The sequence below is a fragment of the Natrix helvetica genome (assembly GCF_964273705.1).
Source record: "Natrix helvetica genome assembly, chromosome: 1".
Lineage (NCBI taxonomy): Eukaryota > Metazoa > Chordata > Lepidosauria > Squamata > Natricidae > Natrix > Natrix helvetica.
This window is the reverse complement of record NC_138548.1, coordinates 154,344,528-154,367,035: the sequence shown is the minus strand read 5'-3', so window position 1 is coordinate 154,367,035 and position 22,508 is coordinate 154,344,528. Positions and strand designations below refer to the sequence as shown.

Genomic DNA, 22,508 nt, shown 5'->3' with positions numbered 1-22,508 from the left:
TCAGGATCGAACTGTTGTCAGTTTTTAGAATTAGCCTGCAAGATTGCATTCTAGCCACGGCTACTTCCATGTAGTTTCTAGGCATCTGTCACCACAGGGTTCACACACTTCTTTTTTTTAAAAGAATTTTATTGGTTTTTAAACATTTATGGGAAAAGGTAAAGGGGTGCATAGAAAATTTTGGCAGCTCCCACGCTAGTGGTAGAAATCCCTCCAAATCTCACAATTTTTACAATATTAAAAACAAGATATAAAAGATAAGCAAAAAACAGAATCTTATTCTACATTGTATCAACCATGTGTCCAATCATTTTTCCTTTGTCACTTTCTAGTATATCAACAATTACAAATATTTCAAATACTTTTATTTTTGTGACCTGAGCCTTTTCGATATTGCTCCTTCCTCCCTGTCCCCAGGTGGAGCCACAGCCCCCCCTCCTTCATATCTTGTAGCTTGCTACCCTTTTCACTACCTTCCCTGTGTTCGTCCTCTAGGAGAGAAAAATGTTTTTAATGAAGGCTTCAGCCTCCTGCACTATATTAATTCTAATCCTATTTCCCTCCCAAAAGATCAACATTCCCTCTGGCAATAACCATCTAAACCAAATTCCTTTATTGTATAATTTCTTTGATAAGAAGGAATACTTCCTCCTTCTTTCTCTTATCTTTTTCAGAATCTGCTTAAGAATGGTGATTTCTTCATCTTTATGTTTTAGTGGTCCCTCCCTTTGGGCCCCAAGCGCCTCATCCCTTGTGGTCCTCCTGAGAAATTTAACATGTACCTCCCTTGGAACATTATGACTTCTAGCATATGCTGAATTAATCCTATAAACCAGGTCCATATCCCACCACAACTATTCTTTGTCTCTCTTAATATATTCTGCTAAAATTGTACTCATAATATCCTTAAGATCTTCATTTTCTGACTCTGGTAGGTTCTGGGATGTGAGAAAAAAGGACATTCTTTCAAATTCTATTTTTGCCTTGAAGTTTTCCAATTCTACATTTCCCTTCCAGACTGCTTTAACCTCCTCCCCTAGCCCAGCCGTCCCCTCCTCCAACACCATAATTCTCTGTTTGTTTTCTGAAATATGAAGTTGAACACCTCTGAGTTCATCTTTAAGATCTGTCACCTCTTTTTTCAACTCATTTTGACCCCTCATAATTTCTTGAAACATTTGGGTAACAGATAGCTCTTTCGGGCTCTCTCCAGACCCTTCTTGTTGTAACAATGAGGTAATTTTCGTTTGCTGCATGCTTGGACTGGAGGTGGCAGATGGAGGAGCCGAAAATAACTTGTATGTATATAAGTCTTTTACAAAAAAAATGGCATTGGTGGATTGCACAGCTGTGCCGGTCCAAGGAGGCAGGCAAATCCGAAAGCAAAGAGTTAATTCTCCTTCACTGTTCCAAGACACCGAAGCACAGCAGAAAGGGGAAAGTCAAATAATCAAAGTCCAGGTAGACCACATAACAGGAGAGGTCCCGGTCTCCCTCAGAGATGGTAATAAAACAATACCAGAGGGTTTCTTTTTCCGAAGCTAGTTTCAAAAGGCAGACTTCATTTGTAAGTGCAAAAACAAAGATGGAAGGGAGCTATCTTAGCTCCTCCTTTCACAGGGAGAAGAACGGAGGTTTCCATAAGATTTTTTTTAAAAAAAAGACAGCTCAGTAATCATCTCTTGCAATTGTGATAGTGATCTTTCTCACAGTTAGTTCAAGTGATGAGTCAGCCTTTGTTCTCTCTCCATTCGAATAGAGAGAGAGATAGTTCAAATGCCGCTTAATCCGAGGGGGGGGGGGTAAAGAGAAGAAACACCCCCCTCTAATCTTCAGTTTCAAATAAATTGAACACGAATTTACAGTAGTCTACTGCTTATCCTTTAATGACGATTAAGGAGATCAGGGTGGCTCCCCCACCAACAGCATTTAGCCGCTCTTCCTTGGATAACCTCCTTCCTTCCGGAGCCCATTCGGCGAAAGGGCGGACAGCCTGAAGCTGTCCCAACCCCCCCCTCCACTCCCCAGCTCCTAGGCAAGGCTGAAAACACCCCCGCCGGCTGCCACCAATTCCGGGGGGTTTCAGCAAGCCCTTAACACGCCCTTCGGCAGGGGACCCCTCCAAGGCCCCCTGTGCTCCTTACGGAGCCAACCAAGGAGACAAGCGGCGGACAGCACGTCCATCGCCAGCAGGAACCGGAAGTGATCTCCAGGGTTCACACACTTCTTATTGGGATGTTCTGAGGGTTTGAGACTCCATGTGGGCCGGTGATACAGAAAAATGTCTTGCCCTTGGATTCTTGAAGTTCCAGCGCATTTCTTTTCACTTCAGGGGACTTCTGCACCACTACTATATCCTGTCTCCAATCTCTGAAGTAGGCCCACCATTCTCTTCATGTCTATCTGCCTTGAATGCCAGGGAGGCTAATTGTGCCCAGGAAAAGACACAAAGGGCCCACCAGATAAAGATGTGCAAAGGCCATAGCTCCTGCCAGCTCATCAAGCAGGAATGATGAATCCAAGACGACCTCCAATTGACCTTCAATTATCTCATATAGGAAATAGCATCCAGTCAACAAGCTGAAAATGAATTCTGAGAAAATCCAAATTACAGAATTTCTGGTTATAAATCTAATTTGGCTTGCAAATCAGCTATAGGAGACAGTTTTCAAGAAATGGGGGATTCTTTGGACAATTTTTTAGTGCCATGGTAACATGACAGAGCACGGAATCGCAGTGAGGAGTTGGGCAACCTGTAAATTGAACACGCTTACATGTAGTCCTCAACTTACAACCTTCAAACGTACCACAGAACTCCTAATAGGTACCTACGACCTGGATTCGAATTTCTGAAGATGGTCCTCCCACAGTCATGTGACTGAACTTTGGGTGATTAGCCCAGGCCCCATTTAGTGCTTTTTGCAGCATGCTGAAGTCACATGACTGTGTTTTATAACAGCCTCACTGAAACCTGGCATTCACTTCTGGTTTTTGGCAAAACCGTGCCCATAGCAAACCACTGGTTTGCATAATAACCACACTGTTTGCTTGACAACTACTGTAAGCAAAAAAAAGGACGGGTGACCCAATTTACAACTGTCACAAATTTCGATCACAATGGGAAGGCTGTTATTATGATTGTTAATCCTAGGATTCCTGTATATATGAATAAGAAGTACAGTACATGCATGCATACCTATGTGTACATGGAATGAATTGGTGAGGAGTTATTTTCTTTCCTCTTGAATTTGCCAAGGGTTTGAAGTATCACCTGTTTCTGCTTTTCCTTTTCCATTTACCTTTGTTCAATAGGAAATGTCACACTTCTATTCATGTATGAACAGAAAGAATAAGTGCTGGGTTATTTCTCTTCTGGAGGATTCAAGAACAGGTCTTTGGGGGACTTTTACTTTTGATGCAGTATCAGATGCAGATCAGCTCCACCCTGCATTTGCAGCAATAATGACCTCTATGTACTAGTTAAGAGAGTGAGTACTAGTTAAGTTTCTCCCTCCCCCATCTGAAAACAGTGAGGAACTAGAGAGAGAGAAAGAGAGAGAGAGACATGTTTGAGGAGGGAACGCTTCTCGAAAATGTGACTGAAGAGATCCAACTCTTGAATCCAAAGAAAATGGCTGCCCAGATAATTAGCGTACAGCTTTACGGATGCTTCTGAAAGTCAATATGCACATTTACACAAAAGACATTTATTACTATTGGAATCTACTTCTTCTTTAGCATAATAAGAGTTTGCATATTGCTGTTAGGAGGAATTTGCACAAGGACCTATTCTCTGGCAGGTAATAGTAAGCAAATTCCTTAGGATCAAAAGGGGAATCAAATGAAAATAACAATTAGGGAGAAGAAAAATAGTTTGGGATGTTGTAGGCAAGGATGCTGTGTGTGTGTGAGTGTGCTTGTGCCATGAGGAAACTCGGCACAATTGTCCAGTTAACTAAGAAATCGGAGAGTAAACACCCCTCCACCCCATATCCACTCCTAACTGAATTGCTTTACCTGAAGTGAAGATTGCCAAAACTGGTTTTATTTTGTAAAGAAATCGCTCTAGCAGGTGGTCCTCAACTTAGGATCACAATTGAGCCCAGAATTTATGTTGCTAAGTGAGAAATTTATTAAGTGAGTTAAGTGCCCCATCTTATGGCTTTTCTTGCCACATTTGTTAAGTGAACCACTGCAGTTGTCAAGTTAGTAGCACGGTTATTACTAGCTGAATCTGGCTACCCCATTGATTTTGCTTGTCAGAAGGTCACAAAAGGGAATCCCATGAGCCCGGGACACTGCAACTGTCATAAATACGAACCAGTTGTCAAGCATATGTATGTAAATCACGTGACCATGGGAATGCTGCAAAGGTTGTAAGTGTGAAAAATGGTTATCAGTCACTTTTTTCAGTACCATTGTAACTAAATGAATGATTGTAAGTCTAGGACTACCTGTATCAGGTCTGATTGTTTTGATGGTGAAATTCATATTAATTCAAATCCCCCTAAAGCTGTGTTCCCTCAACTCCTGGTTTGACTTCAGGTGCGAAGTATCACAGTTGCAAAAAAGTGAATGATCACCTGATTACTTTTGTGGAACCAACAGCAGGTTAGAGCCGATTCATGTAACCATTCAGCTTTCCATTCAACTGTCTCAAACAACTATCTGACGGATTCCCTTTTGTGCTACATATCTTTGCATTCGCTAAGATATGCAGCATAAGGTATTTGACAGATGCCTCAATAGTCCAAAGTCCTCCTGTCTGGCATTCAGATGATTTTCCCAGGCTATGGGACACACTTCTTGGTGAGTTGAATATGGTGTTCCGGAAATCTGTAAAGATGTGTCCTTTTTTCCAGCCTTTTCATGGTTAACTGAAAATGTGTTAGCTTTGAGTGCTTATTTAAACTGAAAAGTGGCAGAAATAAATTCCCCACTATCCTGTCAGAGCTGAAGAAGCTTCTTAGATGAGAAACAAAACGTCTTCTAAAGAAAAAAATAATAAGAAAGTCAGTTGCCTCCTGAAAAAAAGCACCTTTATGACTGGATGACTGAGAATCTCTACAGACTTTTGGCAGAAATAAACAAATGCAGGTAGTCCTCGACTTATAACAGTTCACTTAGTGACCATTTGAAGTTACAACAGAAGTGGGAAAATGTGACATGACGGTTTTTCACAAGACCATTATAGCATCCCCATATTTATGAATGGTTGTGGTCTCCCAGGATCATGAATTACCTTTGGCATACTTCTTACAAGCAAAGTCAATGGGGAAGTCAGATTCACTTAACAACCATATTACTAACTTAACAACTGCAGTGATTCACTTAACAACAGTGGCAAGAAAGGTCATAAAATGGAGCAAAAGTCACTTAACAACTGTCATGCTTTAGCAACAGAAATTTTGAGCTCCATTGTGATCGTAAATTGAGGATTACCTATATATTCAACAACTGGAGAGAAGAGTGGTTATGATTTTAATTTTGGACCACCTTCCACATTCTCACCCTAATAAACAACTGCATTTCCATGGTGCTAGATTAAGGAATGGGCAAGGGTTAAATGAAATCTACAAGTCTCACAGGTGACTCACTATAGTTTTAACCAAATCTTACCTCTTTTTTTTAGCCTTCAAAAGCTGTAACTAAGTCAGCTAGCAAAAAAAAGGGGGGGGATCAGATCCTCTCTCCCATTTTGTAATTTACAAACTACCCTTATTAAAAATTAACTCCAAGCTACTCCAAGACTAAAGGCTCAGGTAACTCAATTTCATTACCTCCTAATTTATTTTGGACTGTCTTTTTTTTTAAAGAATCACTGTAAGCCATCAAATAATGTGCATCAGAAATTTATCAAGCTTGTAACAGACCTGGAATTTACAGACAGCCCAATGGTAGACGATAGAAAACTGGTGTCCACTTTGCCAATTTCTAAAGTTAGTTGAGGCGTCCTGATAATAATAAAGGTGATTTCAAAAATCCATTACAAAACAGGTATTCCACAAAAACATGCTTATTCGTAGCAATTGGTCCTAATCCAGAAGAATTCTGGAAACTGAGTCAGCTGACCGGTTCATCTCACTGGTCTAGCTGAGCAGAAGTCTTCCAAGGGGGGCCTCAGACAGAAATTCTTTTTCCCTCCTGCAGCCAATTTCTCTCTCAGATTTATTGTAATTAATGTAATACTTTTTCCATGTGTCAGCTATTCCCTGAGTTAGAACACACGCTGTCAGGCTTTTGAGCCTATCAAGGAATGGGAAAATTGTGTGCATTTATTGCACCGGGAAATTGTTCAATGGATTAGAGAAATACTGTGCCCTCCTTGCAAAAGAACATAGCAATGGCTGAAAAACCTGAGTCGATGCTGGAAAGCAAAAAAAAAAAAAGAGCCTTCCTTCTCTGGTGCAGAGTTGCAGCCTGCCTGCCTGCAGTCGAAACGGAGCTGCAGTTACTAATTGTACCAAAGATACAAAGACTGACACTAACCTGATGTTCACTAAAGGTCATGGAGCCAATCCAGGAGCTCCCTTAGCTGGCATCTGAGAAAAAAAATCCAAAGGAAAATACCAGCTTTTTAAAAGAAAAAGAAAGAAAAGAGGTTTTCTCTTGTAGATGAGAATGAGAAATAGATACTGCATGTGCCCCCCCCCCCCCCAAATTTGGCCCAAGTTTCTCGCAGTTTCAGAAGGCCTTGGTTGGGTGCCTTTCTGGAAGAGAATCTACAAGGGTAGTTCGGTTCCTGTGTATCTACACTGGAGTATTTTGGGGGGCGGGGGTCCTGCACAGAAAAGCAGCCAACCCCAGGGGGAAAGACTTCACACATCCCAATAGCTCTGAAACAAAGCAGAACAAAAATGGGCTGCAGAGATTTCACTTCCTCCTCCTGTCCACTTACGCCCTTCCACAGAGGGTCCTTTAGAACCGTAACACTGAGCGTGGAGCTTGGGTGGTTCCCCCTCCCTTCCTTTCCCCGGACGACTTTTAAATCTAATTTCCATTTTTCAAGACTCCCGTTGCGCTAAGCATTCCGAAGGGGTGGGGGGAGGCGCCTGGATTCGGGGAAGGCGAATGCGGTGAGTGCGGTGCTCCTTTCGGCCAAAAGAGGGCAGTGTTGCTGTTTTGAATCCCAGACCGGGGAGAGAACCGTACCTGGCGGTGTGTTCCGGGCTGGTAAGTAACAGCTGCTGTCTCTTTTCTTTTGCTATGTACACGTTTTCACATGTCTCCGTATTCTGTAGTTAATCAGGACTTTGTAACTATCTGTCCTGCCTATTAACTGCACCAACTTCGAAACTGTTTAAAGGTTAACACGTTTCACTCCCATGCATGAGTGGCACACATAAGCGGGGAATAATGCTTGCTCGCGGAACTTTCCTTGCTACGAGGAAAGAAACCCAGCCAAGAGGAGAAAGGACTTACAGTTGCAAAGTGGTAACAGAAACTTACCACTTACATTAGGTAGCGTCTACTTTTACTAGGATTTGAGCAAATTACGCTCTTGCACGTACACCACATAATAATGTGGATTGGAACGGGCTGTTTGTCGAATCTCAGCTAAGTCCGCCTTGGAAATTCAAACTTGAAGACGTTGGACCTCCTTGTAAAATTCAGGTTTTTAATTTTCTTTGGCTCAGATCTGTGCTATTAGGAGAAAGGATGAATTGGAAAACAGCCCTTACGAAGTGCAAAATGATGCGATGGTTTGTTGCACTGTCAGATGTTTAGGCTAGATTTGGCATTTTCAAGACTTTGCCAAGGACCGAGGATGGGCAGATAGCGGTATCCTTTGCTGGATGTAAGCTACTCCAAGTAAAACTGACTCAGGGTGATTTTGTCAATGTCGATGGTGTTCAAATAGTACTTCAATTGTTTTGGGATCGCAACCTTATTTACTGTTGGTACTGTCTTGGCTTTCTTTTGCCACAGTTGTTCTACATTTATATGCAGGTTTTTGTGTTTTGTGATTTTCTCCAGTTCTTTTTTTTCTGCCACCTCCAGGTAGAGCAACATCTACTATCCAGACTTTGTGTCTTTCTCATTGGCAGTTACTAAGTTTGGAGTGTTATGAGGAAGATCCTTGTCTGTTTGAGTTCTAAAGTCCCAAAGCACTTTTTAAAGTTGCTGTGATTATTAATACTACTAGTAGTAGTACTATTAGCACTACTACTATAACTACAACTGTTAGCCTTCACTTTTTTTTACTTTATTCAAGCATTGAGCGTAATACCGATAACTCCATTTTTCCTAATGCTCTTCCTAGAATGAAAAAAAATGCTATTTTTCTCTGCAAGTGCAAAACTCAACTGGAAGTGTGCCCTTTGCATGTTGATGGATCTGCTATTCCACACCTAAGTGATGAAAGAAATGTCCTTCTGGGTTCGGCTCCAAGTGGGGAAAAAGACACTGGAGACATGGAGGCTGCTTGGAAAGATGGTTTAATGATGGACAGAAGCACACTGCTTGAGTCCTGAACAGAAAAGATGATCACATGCTTCAATGTTGGTGGAGAAAAAGAGAAGGAAGGGCTGAGATGCTGAAAGTTCCTGGTTTTATGCCCTCTCTGGCCTTTTATCTTGAACTTGTATTCTGATTGGTTGTCAGACTCCCATGGGGCCATGCAGGGGCAACCCTCTAGGCTGTGTTTTGAATCCAGGTTTGGTTGAGTTCTCAGATGCCATGTGGGGAGTGGGTGATGGCTAGTCATGCCTGAAGGGGAGCTGAGCAGAAGGGGAGAACTTTTTATTATGTAAAGGGACTGGTCTGGGCATCTTAATGGCCCATTGACAAAGGGGGATGGGCAGGAAGCTGCAGGGAGCTACTCTGTCTTTTTAAAACATGTTTCTTCCTTTTCACATCCAGGGAAATATAATATTCTGCCATTTCAATATTTCCTAGGATATTTCATTTTTCTGGGAGAGGGCTGGGCGATAACTTTCCACGTAAAGAAAGCCAACTTCATGATGAGAACCTTAGTTAATTGTAACAGAATGCTGTTCATCAAACCGAATAGCAGAGGCTGCCATATTGTTCCATATAAATGACTAGGGTAGCATTTCTCTGCCATAGAGAGATTCAGTGGGCAACTAGCAGGTGTCATCTAAGTCTAATGCTGATCTTAGGACTTAATACAATACAAAGTGGATCTATCTGGCAAAAGGATTTCCTTCCTTCCTCTCCCCCTGTTGCCTTCCTCCCGCCTTCTTTCCTCCTCCCTCCCTCCTTCCTTCCTTCTTTCCGTATTGTCCCAACACATTTTGAAGCACCAGGTTGAGGAGATTTCTCTCAAGGTATCTCAGAAAATTAAAAATATTATCAAGTACCAATAAACAAATGCTAGTTAGAATGTTAGTATGTTCTCAATCGCAAAAGTGACCTGGCACCAGACTTTTAAGAGGTAGAAGCGTCCGGTTTTGACTGATTGGATCCAGGGCAATCTCCTAGCCTATCTTAATAATTTTCTTGAAACTAGGATGTGGTCCCATGTCTCTGTTCTCCTCCTCTAAATGCTCTTTGGGTCAGACACTGTATACAAAATTGCTGACTTCAATTCTCTATTGTAGAAAGTCTAGATAGGAGGAAGGGGAAAATATCCGCACAATCTTAACTATAATTATGATTTCCAATGTTACCTTTTGGGCCACAAATGCAGACCCATGTTGTATTGAACAAATATATCTGGTACATAACCAATCTGTGCAGAAAATGATACATACTACAGTATCACTTTTTTAAAAAACATTGACCCTTGAGCCTTGAGGCTATTTTGAGAGTTCACAAAAACACATTGATCTAAAGAGAGAGAGGGAGGGAGGGAGGGAGGGAAGGAGGGAGAGAGAGAGAGAGAGATAATATTCACATGGCTTTGGAATTCATTTATTTTACTCCCACTTTCTGTATCACTCCTTACACAATGCAGAAAAGCATTCAAATATATTCTAGCACATGTAACACAGGTGAAACTTTGAAAATCTCTACTGGACTTTATCTTATTATCTGGAAAGAAAACATTAAAACATTTCCACGCATTTAGCAAGTCAGGAAGCACTTAAATTGAACCCACACAACTGGAATCCTCCAAAATGTATAGGATTTTTAAAAAGTTACATCAAAGTAAAAAAAACACACACACACAACCCCTCTACTTAACAATGCCTTAGTTTGCTTCTCCTCTTCCTTAAAGCCACTTGCCTCCCCAAATGCTTAGATCTCAAACTATCCATCTCAGTTCTGGTGCCTTCTCCAATGTCTGTCCGTAAATGTACCAGGGGCAGAGAAAAAAAAACCCACCCTCATGTTCTTAAAAGAATAATAATCGTCTTGCAGGTTTCTGAAGTCCAAATTATATTTCTCTTTCTCAAATATTCATTTAAAAAGTATAGATTGTATTTGATTGAAGAGGAGGTCTGTAATGAATGGTATTCTTGTTTGCGTACAAAAACTAGCTCCCCGTGCCATGCTCTGACAGTAATTGTGGTCTGAATGCAGACAGCACAATCACGGAGTGGGCTTAATGGCTACCCTGTGGATTGAGTGCTCCAATTTTGTTATTATCAGACTACTTTTTTAAAATGCAGAAATTAGCCAGGCCAGCAAAGAGTTAATTGAGTTCCTGTGCCAGAAAAACTCTCCAAGAGTGTTAGTTGAAAGGAATGCTTTGTCTTTTTAGGCACAGAGGAAATTTCAAAGAGACTCTAGATGATATCATGGATCTGGCAACTGAGGATCTTTTTAAAGAGCCCTGACAATCAGGGAGATTCCCCTCAGAAGCATGCTCATCACTTGGTGGCATCTGAAAGAAACCCCATAGCATCAGTTTATCTCCCTAACGCAGGAGGAAAAACAGGCATCGAAAACCTGGAGTCTCCTTGATTCCTTTCCTCTGCATCCAATCCCTTTTTACCACTAGGATACAGAGATTCTAGCGAAAGGGATCGACCCCAGCCGTGTAAAAAAGGGACAGCTCTCTCGTTTCCATGCTTTCTCGCGCTCTTTCTGTCAAACAAGCTGCCAAAGCGATTGCTGGAACTCCTTGCCAACATTTCGTTTATCCTCCTAATCAGCACATTCAGGTAGTCCTCAACTTACAACTTAGTGACTGTCCAAAGTTACAGGGGCACTGAAAAAAGTGACGTATGACCATTCTCCGCACTTACGACCATGGCAGCATTCCCATGCTCACGTGATCAAAATTCAGACACTTGGCAACGGACTCATATTTATAACGGCTGCAGGGTCATGTTTTTGCAAGCTTCTGACAAGCAAAGTTAATGGGGAGGCCAGATTCACTTAAAAACCATGTTACTAATTTAACAGCTGTGGTGATTCACTTAACAGCAGTGGCAAGAAAGAGGGTAAAACGGAGCAAAGCTCACTTAACAAATTTCCCACTTAGATCAAAACAGAAATTTTGGACTTGGTGGTGGTCGTAAGTCGAGGATTACCTGTACTCTGGTTCTCTAGACAGAGGTTTGCTTCTTCTGCAGAAGGACTCAAGCACAGTTGGTCTCCTGGAGTTCTTCGCCCTTCATCCTCTTGGGATCCCCTCTCAACCCAGTAACCCAACTCTCAGAACCAAAATTCATCGCCTGATCAGGCCGCTTTCCCCTTCCAAGCATTTTCCAAAATGATTTGGGATGGATCCAGAAAGGAACTGATGGTGTTGCTGTTCTACAAGATGTGGTGTGAGAACTAGCAAAATAAAAAATAAAAACCTTGTCACAATCTGGACTTCAAACGTGTGTGCACCTGGTAGAATTGCACAGGAGAGCACGCAATGCCAACGATGAAAGGAGACACTGAGAATCGCAGAAGAGTTAATTACTGTAGCCTATCCGGTTTGGCACTGCCTACACTGACTGGCAATAGCTCTATGAGGTTTCTGGGAAGGTTTTTTTGATTATTCAATCCACCTGGAGGAGCTGGGGATTAAACAGAAAAGATGGAGATGAGAAAAGTTTTCCAGATTATAGAATAGAATAGAATAACAGAGTTGGCAGGGACTTTGGAGGTCTTCTAGTCCAACCCCCTGCCTAGGCAGGAAACCCTACACCACTTCAAACAAATGGTTATCCAACATCTTCTTAAAGACTTCCAGTGTTGGAGTATTTACAACTTCTGGAGGCAAGTTATTCCAATGATTAATTATTCTGTCAGGAAATTTCTCCTCAGTTCTAAGTTGCTTCTCTCCTTGATTAGTTTCCACCTATTGCTTCTTGTCTGCCCTCAGGTGCTTTGGAGAATAGTTTGACACCCTCTTCTTTGTGGCAACCCCTGAGATATTGGAACACTGCTATCATGTCACCCCTAGTCCTTCTTCTCATTAGACTAGACCAGTGGTGGGCAACCTTTTTTTTCAACTGAGCCAAATCTCGCCAAAACCACGATTGAAATTTACTTTGAGAGCCACATTTTTAAAACCGAAAATACATAGGATGGTACACTGTTTTTAGTTTCAATAAGTTTTTATTGAGAATATTCTGCATGCAAGTATCCACATAGGTCGGGAGGATACAAATAACACAACTAATAAAACAAAAACTTTAGAACGATATTATTTATCGATAACATTAAATTCCGTAAAATTTGCCTTACAATGTAGAGAAAATTACATCCTGACATTGACTGACAAAGTCACAACCACTAATGTGAACATCGGCCTTGCATTTCCTTGGATAGTTTGAGTAAGTCAGGTTTGTATGTTGTTGTTTTTAATTTCATCTCTCTCTCCCACTTTCTTTCTTTTTTTCTTTTTCTTTCTCTCTCTCTCTCTGGCTCTTTGTCTCTCTCTCCCTCCCTCCCCCATCTCTGTCACTCTGTGTGTGTGTGTGTCTGTCTGTCTCTCACTCACTCTGTGTGTGTGTGTGTGTGTCTGTCTGTCTCTGTCTCTCCCTCTGTCTCTGTCCCCTCCCTTCCTCTCTCTCTGTCACTCTGTGTATGTGGGTGTGTCTGTCTCTCACTCATTAACTTAATCACTCACTCTGTGTGTGTCTCTCTGTTTGTCTATCTTTCTCTCCCTCCCTCCCCCTCTCTGTCTCTCTCTGTCTGTGTGTGTGTGTGTGTCTGTCTGTCTGTCAGTCTCTCTCTGATTCCCTCCCTCACTCCCTCTCTCTGTTCCTCTCTCTGTCTGTCTTTCTCACTCTCTCTCTCTCTCTCACACACACACTGTGGTCACCTTGTTGAGTGTTCCAATCACATTGAAACACTCAACAACTGGCCTGCATTTATGGTATTTTGCAGCATTCTGCAGTCATAGGACCAAAATTGGTTGTCACTCGACCGGGCTTTTGCAGAAGCTTCCCTCCGAAGCCCGAGAGGAGGGAGGGGAGCAGGCACCCGGCACACAGAAGAGCCGCATTAAAGGGTGTAAAGAGCCGCATGTGGCTCCCGAGCCGCGGGTTGCCCACCACTATATCGCTCCTGACAGGTTTTTATTAGTGTAATTCAATTAAATTTATTTATTGGGGTTTTTAAATATTGTGACTTTTTAATTGTTTCAATTGTTAATTGTTTAATTGTTTTTAGCTATCAGCCTACCTCCTCCTTGTATACGTCTTATATACGTCCTTGTTATATGTATGTCCTGTCCAGATTTGTATTGTATTGTATTGTATTGTACTTTGTATTTTATTTGTTTTATTGTACGCCGCCCCGAGTCCTTCGGGAGAGGGTGCGGCTTAGAAATAAATATTCTATTCTATTCTATTCTATACTGGACTAGACATACCCAGTTCCTGCAACTGTTCTTCATGTTTTAGCCTCCTGTCCCCTAATCAACTTTGTTGCTCTTCTCTGCACTCTTTCTAGAGTTTCTACATCTTTTTTTACATTGTGGCGACCAGAACTGAATGCAGTATTCCAAGTGTGGCCTTACCAAGGCATTATAAAGTGGTATTAACACTTCACGTGATCTTGATTCTATCCCTCTGTTTATGCAGCCTAGAACTGTGTTGGCTTTTTTGGCAGCTGCTGCACACTGCTGGCTCATATTTAGGACTCCAAGATCCCTCTCACAGTTACTACTATTGAGCAAGGTACCACATATACTGTACCTGGGCATTTTGTTTTTCCTGCCTAAATGTACTTTATTCACTGTTGAATTTCATTTTGTTAGATAGCACCCAATGTTCAAGATGGTGCCCTATTATGACAGAAATGGTTTGGGTGGTAGAAAAGTAAGCTTGCTACGCAAGTTTACAAACTTGGCTTTATTTAGCTGTGATTAACTAAATAAAGATTGGCCACCTACAAACTTTCAAGTCACCTTATTCTGTAAGATGTAGGCAGACAGTCTGTTAACCTGCCATCCTCCGATTTTGAGATAGCAGAAAGGTATCATCCTCGCATTAATTGTACTGTCCTGGCTGCTGAATCCTTTTGCAGGAACATTGCCCAAATGTTGCTCTCCTGATAGTTTTAATGTGGGACGACTTCCAGGATTGTGTTTGGTAGATTCTCGTGGCTTCTCTCTTGCCACAGAGCATCGCCAGCAGGGAAAAACAACCCCCAATCTCTCTGTGTGTGTGTGATGAGTGCCACACGTAAATCCAGTTAAAAGGAGCAGGGGACTGGCTAAAAGGAAGTGACAGAAGAGATAAAACTTTGGGCAACAATTATATGTCATCGTTGGTCAGGAAGAGAATATTTGATGCTCAGAATCTACATCGCTTTAGTCTGAAGACTGTTTTTAATTAAACATTACTGTAATTAAACTAGACGTACCAAATCCATTCTCGGTGTGATCTCTAAGCCCGCGATAATCATTCTTTTCCCCACATGCCTTAGAGATATTGAAAAAGCTCCAAAATCATATTGTTGCTTTTTGCTGGTCGATGAGGCGTACCTGTATTTACAACAACAGGAAGAGGTCCAGATGAGAATGGTTTTATTTTCTGTTCTCCTATTTGCGCTATTTCTTCTGCTGCTCTCATGAATGGGAAAGGCTCAAGGAAGGAAAGGGGAAAGGCTGGCCATAAAGGAGATGGAGCAGGGAAAAAAAACAACCTTCAGGCATTTGGTCTTCCTTTGCAGCAAGCTGTTTCACCAAAAACAAAGAAATAAACCCATTCATAGAAATACGAAGGAGGGCAGGGGGCAGAGAGGTATAAATAAAAACCAAAGGTACTATCTGCAGAATTGGAGAAACATGAATAAATGGACTTTTTAAGAGGTTACACATTCAAATAAAAATAAGAACCATCAACAGAATGGTGCGGGCACGTCCACACATGACTCCCCTGCACTCCCCCCACTTTGGGCAGTATACAATATACAATATGCTAGATTTCCCCCTGTGAGATTGGCAAAAGACCTGAATTTTGGGTTTCTGTTTCTGCATCTCTTGTGAAGGAAGCAAATATCTAATTGTTGCTGATTTGCCCACTGTTCTAATCGGGTAAAAGGACAAGGAATACAGTGGACTGAAGAGGAAGATAAAATGCTTCAGCAATGCACAGAGAGGGTAGTAAATTCTACTCTAACCCAAAAGATGAAAATGTAGTTCTGGATTTGGGATTGTACTTCACTTCCCCCAAACTGTTTATTGGTCAGTGATTCTGCGATTTAAGCAGTGGTGGGTTCCGGATCCCATTGCAACCAGGCCCAGCATCCACTATATGAGTGCGCGCAGTGAGCACATGCATCCTTACTCTTGGGATGCTTCCGCGATGCTCCAGCTGCGCTGCGGAGCATCGCACAGGCGCCGTGTGCTTTGTCCGCATGCGCGGAAGCGCGGAAGAGCTCAAATACAGGTAAGGAGCTCAGGCGGGCAGGTGGGCCCTCTGGAGCACCGTACCGGAATGGTACCCGGTGCTCCGGGCAGGCACTGGTACACCTGGACCGGAGCGTACCGCCTGCAAGCCACCACTGGATTTAAGACATAATATGTACTATAGATGAATTGTGGCTATTGGAACCCCAGGATATTTAGTGTTTGTTGACATTTACTGTTCCATTTAGGCAAAAACCGTTCTATCTTTACACATTTTAAGCTTCACTCATACTTGAGTGTAAGCAGTGCAATACAATGTGCAAAGAAGTGACCAGCTTTTCCTGAGTTCAGATTGTATGCGAGCAAACTTAATCCCAGTGTTCACAGTTCCTTCTTCTTATGCCAGTCACAATTTCTAATTAGCTTTCCCAATGGAGAAAGAAGATGGATTATATTTTAATATCCAGAGACTAAAATTAGTTTATATTTTAGCAAGTTAGCACTTCTTAGCAGTTGATTTACTCTTGAAGCTGCAAAATCTGCGAGCTTGCAATTAATCATGCGATGGTCATTTTCTTTCAAAAATGTTCATTTTGTCTGTCTGGATCATAATAGGGGAAAACATGTAATTTATGCAGTTTCAAAATTATTGCCTTGTGTTTAACTATGTCATAATATATTTTCTCACCCGCTCATTGTTCGTAACATGATAAACGAATATCGTTTTCAGAAATGTATCTTATTTTCTTTTTTTTTAAAAGAGGAAATCAGAGTAATTATGTGAAACATTACTAACATCTAATTATTTTAGTGTTTTATGTATCGTAGTATCTTTTGCTGTCTGTGCATTGTCTTTTGAAAAATTATAAACACATCAATTTTTAAAAACTTTAAAAAGTCTTTTTTCGACAACTTAGGTTTTACACTACAGGTTCGAACAGAAAAGTAAATCATGGAATTTGATGATCCCAAAGCATGCATTAAAAAGCGACCAATTATTTTTAGCCAACTAATTTTTTTTAGTTATTTCCCAAGGCATCTGAAGGTAGAACAAGAAGCAATGGGTGGAAACTAATCAAGGAGAAAAGCAACTTAGAACTGAGGAGAAACTTCCTGACAGTTAGAACAATTAATCAGTGGAACAGCTTGCCTCCAGAAGTTGTGAATGCCCCAACACTGGAAGTCTTTAAGAAGATGTTGGATAGCCATCTGTCTGAAATGGTATAGGGTTTCCTGCCTAGGCAGGGGGTTGGACTAGAAGACCTCCAAGGTCCCTTCCAACTCTGCTATTGTATTGTATTGTATTGTATTGTATTGTAACTTCTGCCAAAATACTAATACTAAACTGTTTGACATGCAAAAATAATTTATTAAAATGCGGGCTGTGTACTGATCACTCACTATGCTGTGGCAGCAAATCAATTAGGCTACCAATTGTGTTCATTAGAACTCATTTAAATCGCAATTAAAAAGTTAATTAAAAGTAAGAGTGAAGGGGAAATCATGTCTAATATCCATATTAAATCCAAATCACCAAATTAATTTCAAATCCAAATCTGCAATCAGTATTGCAATTTCATAAATACTGTACATATGTGAGAATTAACAGAATTATTTGTATGAAACTGAAATGCTGAGCCAAGTTATTTGTTTTATAAACATTGTGATCTTTGATGAGTCAGACTTTTTCCATTTCTGGGAAGTATATTATACAAATACTATTTTAGTTCTACAGATTTGCTCCACTTATACTATTTGTCTGATTCAGAGACTTAAAAGTGCTACATGCTTCTTTCCCTGCTTAACAACATCTATAGTATAGGTCACAGGTTCATGCAAACATGCCTACATGTTTGTGACATGTCAGTGTTGAAGCTTCTGCATTTGAAAAATTCTATCCTTCATTCTAGCTTTTTCATTTGTTTTGAGGTTATTTTGTGTTGTTGTTAGTTGTGAAGTCGTGTCCGACCCATCGTGACCCCATGGACAACGTTCCTCCAGGCCTTCCTGTCCTCTACGATCTTCTGGAGTCCATTTAAGCTGACACCAACTGCTTCAGTGACTCCATCCAGCCACCTCGTTGTCTGTCGTCACCTTCTTTTGCCCTCAGTCTTTCCCAGTGAGTCTTTTGCCCTCAGTCTTTCCCAGTGAGTGTATAGAATGGATAATTATTTTGTACAGAATGGGTAATTTAAAAGAAACCTCCCTCACTAAAACTCAGAGATCCACAATCTTGAAAATATTGTGGCAGAACACAGTTGCAGAAAGTTTAGAGTTTATTTGGTTTCGTATTTGGGGTTTAATTTCTGTAGGCCACCCAGAGTCATTCTGAATGAGTTGGGCAGCCATATAAATTTGCTTAATAAATAGTTAAGCTGTAGCTCAGAGATGGGCAACTATGGCACATTTATGACCTGTGGACTTCAACTCCTAGAATTCCTGGCAGGAATTCTGGGAGATGAAGTCCACAGGTCATAAAGGTACTGTCAGAAGAATAATTTGGGGTTCCAACTTGAGTCAGGGCTGCACAAGAAGAAATAAAAATGGGATCCAGTCAGCTGTGAGGAAAGAAGAGCAGCAGATTTTTATAGGTGGAGTTTGGAGTGAAAATTCTAGGGTGACACAAGGTGTGTGTGTGTGTGTGTATTCTTGTGAACATGCAGTTCCTCTGGGAGACCTAATTTAATTAATTCTGTTCGTGTTTGTAGACCTTATCCTTTGATATGTGAATTAGGTCTGGGGAACTTATTTGGGGATTTGAGGAAGTTCGCTAATTTCAGTTGATTAACTTAGTTATAGCTTGACTGTCAATTATCTAATGGAGACACTGGATTCTCAGACCATTGTGGATTCTGTTAACATTTTTAAGGGGAAGATGAAAACAGTATAAAGAATCAAATAATCTTGATATCAAACTTCTCACAGTGCCATAGTTGCCCATACCTGGTGCACCATTGAAACTGCAAAAGTGTTCCTCCCACAGTTTATACCTGCTCTGTGGGACACCTGTCTTCCATCCAAGCGATCTTCCCAGAGTGATTATCCTCCAGTCCCAGAGAGAATAGGTTGAAATCGACCAATACAATTTGCCTGGTGGATCATCAACCTGTTGTGGTCTGCCAGCAGCCTCAGTGAGGATGTTGGAGAGGAACAGGAGCCAGTGCTGAGAGCTGAGGAAAGCTCATATGAGGGCTCTGTGTCGGAGGCAGAGAAGGAGCTAGATAGCAGCGAGGCAGAGGAACAGCTGGAGCCTGTCCTAGTGTGCGCATGCGCAGAGCTGCCAGAAGATAAGAGCAACTAAGAATGCAGGGTCGACTCAAGAGTAAAGCCACACCTTGGAGTTGATTGGCCTCTCCCATAGGAAACAAAAGTGGAACAAACAGGGAGTGGGCTTTTGCAGGAAAAAAATTTGTTCATTGGTCTGGAAAGTTCTGTTTGTGAGAAACTCTGTGCCAAATTTTGATTTGCTCTGTGTTTGAACACTAGTTATCTGGCAGCGCTCTTAACGGGATAAGGTGCGTGTGGATAACATTCCTTTGAAAGACTGTTTGACAAGCCTTGCTGACTGTGAATGAAAGGAATTCACAGTCGTATAAACAAAAGAGGTTTTGTTGGGACTAAGACTTTGCTCTTTTACTTTTTAAGGAAGCCTGCATCAGAACACAACCCTCCTGCCATGAGATAAATTGAGTGGGTAAGGGATGCTGCCCTGCAGCTGGGAGAACAATTCAATAGCAGGAACCTCAGCCGACCCCTTTAACACAAATGTCACAAGTTAAGGCTGCAAAATGGCCACTTGCTGTCTAAATTAATCTTCAGAATTGATGTTAGAGTTACCATTTTATAGAATAACGGGTACTTTACTGCCTGCAGGTATCATATGGATGACCCATGGACTACATAGTTATGTGGGTTTGGGGTTGTGGGTGTGTCTGTGTCCATCCCCTGTCGTATGTCTGAGTAAACAAGAGGGAGATGTAGTTTCTTTTAAGCCTTACTTAATTGAAAGAAAGGATATAAACCTGGCAATGAAAATGCTGCAAAGTGCCAGTTAAAATTCTAGAAAGCATCTAAAATATACCAATATAATAACATCTGTAAGTAGCAGCAGAGAATGTTGAGAAGTGAAAATGACTTAGAATTCACTTAAAAGTCAAAGGAACTGATTTGTATACTTTCGAAGAAACTAGAATGGAACTTTAAAAAAGAATATTAAACTGAGAATGTATTAAGAACATAAGAAGAGTTATTGGGAATCAGAACAAAATTTACCTAGTCAAACATCAGGATTCCCACAATGGTTAACTAGGGCTAAGAATTATTTATTTGTGGTTTATTTGTTGAATTTATATCCCACTTTTATTTCTACAATTCCTGACTTCATCCTGTTTTTCTACAACCACAGTCTTGCAGTGTGGGATGAGAGAAAGTCACTGGTCCAATGTCAATCAGCCAGGTTTCATACCTAACAGAGGATTAGAACTCATGATCTCCCTGTTTCTAGCCCAGCACTGTAATCACCACACCAAACTGGCTCTCAGCTATGATATGGGACCCACAGGTTGTCCTTGAGTTACAAGCATTATGATTTCATTGAATGAATGGTATTTACAATGGATTCTCAGAATGCCACCCATTGCAACATCCCCTTGGTCACATGATTACAGGCTTGCTATTACAGTATGAAGTTGTAGAGTTCCACAGTCAAGTAATTGCGATTTCTGACATTCCCTACCAGTTTCCCACAAGCAAAGTCAATGGGGAAGCTGGCAGGAAGTCAGAAGTTGCAGTCACATGAGGTCGTTGCTTAACAAAAGCAACTGGCAATGCCAGAATTGCCCTCACTAAGCAGTGCAGTCATATGATCTCACGTTTTATGGCCATGCCAGTTAGGGACAGCAGTCCCAGGTTTTTTTTTCCTTTGCTTTAGTGTTAAGATAGAGTGACCTGATCCTCATTGAGACCATAATGCTGAGTGTTTTGTTTTATAAATTTCATATACCGTACACATGTTCCACATCTGCCTGCCTGCCTGCCTGCCTGTCTCTGTCTCTTTTTCTTTGTGTCTTTCTTTCTTTGTGTCTTTCTTCCTTCCTTCCTTCCTTTCTTTCTCCCTTTCTTTCTTTTACCTTTCTCTCTTCCTTTCTCCCTTTCCCTCTTCCTCTTCACTATATGGACTCCACTGCATTTACCTTACAATAGATTAAAAAACTGCAACTACAGGTTACAAATGTATTATATAAATCAACACCTTCATGGCTCCAACCAATAAAGCTTAAATATGCTATGAGTCACTGACCTGTTTGTTCCAGCAACCAATGTTCACAAATATAACCCATTACTGTATTTTATTCTACTGTAAAGTTTCCCCAAAAATAGATGGCTATTCCTTCATTTGGTGTCACAAATTCCAGAAGTATTGTGTTTCCCGAAAATAAGACAGGGTCTTATTTTCTTTTGACCCCCGAAAAAAGCGCTTGGCCTTATTTTTGAGGAGGTCTTATTATTTCTGAGGTGCAGGAGGCAGCAAGCGTGGTCACCTCATGGCTGCTGCTCTCTTGCCATATTTTCAGAGAGGGCTTATTTTAGCACATGCGCTCAAAAGCCCGGTTGGGCTTATTATCCGCGGAGGTCTTATTTTCAGGGAAACAGGATAAATTGTAGAGAATTTCTTGGAATCGTGGGCCTTTTGGTGAGCCCTACAGATAGGAATCTGTTTCTCCCACTGATCAGTTGGCATCTTGGGCATCACGTGGGCATTCCCCCCCCCACTTAATCTAAAAAAAATGGATTTCAGAGTCAAACAAGGCAGACCAAACTCTGCTGTTCCGGAAGGTTATCTTGCTGTGCAATGCAGATGATAGCACAAATGGCTCTGAGCGATGCATTCCTCTCTGGAAGCCCTTGTTTTACAGGAAAATAATTTCTCCAGCTACCTTTCCTTTTGTCTCCTGCAGGCCCAATAAAAGAAGCCTTGGAAGTGGCGATGACTCATCCTGACAAGCCAGAGGAAGCTTTCCCCCCTAATTTCACATGCAGTCCTTGGCAGGGAGGTCTGGGCAGAGATGGGCAGGGTCCACCCAGTCCTTCAATCTCATTAATCATTTGACTTGCCTCTTCCCTCCCCCTCTCCGCACCCACTGCTCAAAGCCTCATTGGGAGGAGCTTTCCCTTTATTCATTCAGATAACCCTTTGGATTAAACAGAGCCAGCTAAATGTCAAACCAAATCTGAGTCTTGATGCAGATAATCATTTCAATAATATTTCTCCATTTGTGCCCAAACACCAAGGGAATAAAGCTTTTCTGCTGTCAGGTAGTGTAAGACTGCAGTTGGTGTAAATGCTTGACACTGAGCCAGATGGCTTAGCCGTGCCTCAAACATATGTTCAACAAGCAGGCTTGCACACATTGGAATTTTATTATTTTGAACTGGTGAGGCATGCATATTTATTTACTTGACCCTTTCCGGTGTCACTTTGGTTTTAAAACAATCAGTTATAAAGCTCCCTGAAGCAGCAGGATAGGGCAGGCTTTATAAGCCCCTTCACAAGGCAGGAGAGGATCTTTTTTTTTTTTTTGAGATTTCCATTGATCTATTGAAAGGAGATGAAAAGTCCAAACTTACATTTTATATCACACTCAGAAACACATTCAATTAGTTACAATGCATAGATAATTGTTCAAGGGGGTAAGGAGAGGGAGGGAGAGGAAGATGGAAAGGGAGATTAGATAGCTACCTGGAGAGATAGATAGATAGATAGATAGATAGATAGATAGATAGATAGATAGATAGATGA

The 22,508-nt window shown here is 41.3% G+C and overlaps 1 long non-coding RNA gene across 2 annotated transcripts in view; it reads left to right on the top strand.

Moving 5' to 3' along the window:
- Positions 1 to 7,099: 7,099 nt before the first annotated feature.
- The window catches only part of LOC309384766, a 44,036-nt gene continuing 28,627 nt past the window's right edge, over positions 7,100 to 22,508 (top strand). The window contains exon 1 of one of the 2 annotated variants that reach the window (XR_014174115.1): positions 7,100 to 7,173. This is a non-coding gene — a long non-coding RNA (uncharacterized lncRNA). The remainder of the gene's footprint in view (positions 7,174 to 22,508) is intronic. The other variant, XR_014174116.1, reaches the window with a different exon arrangement.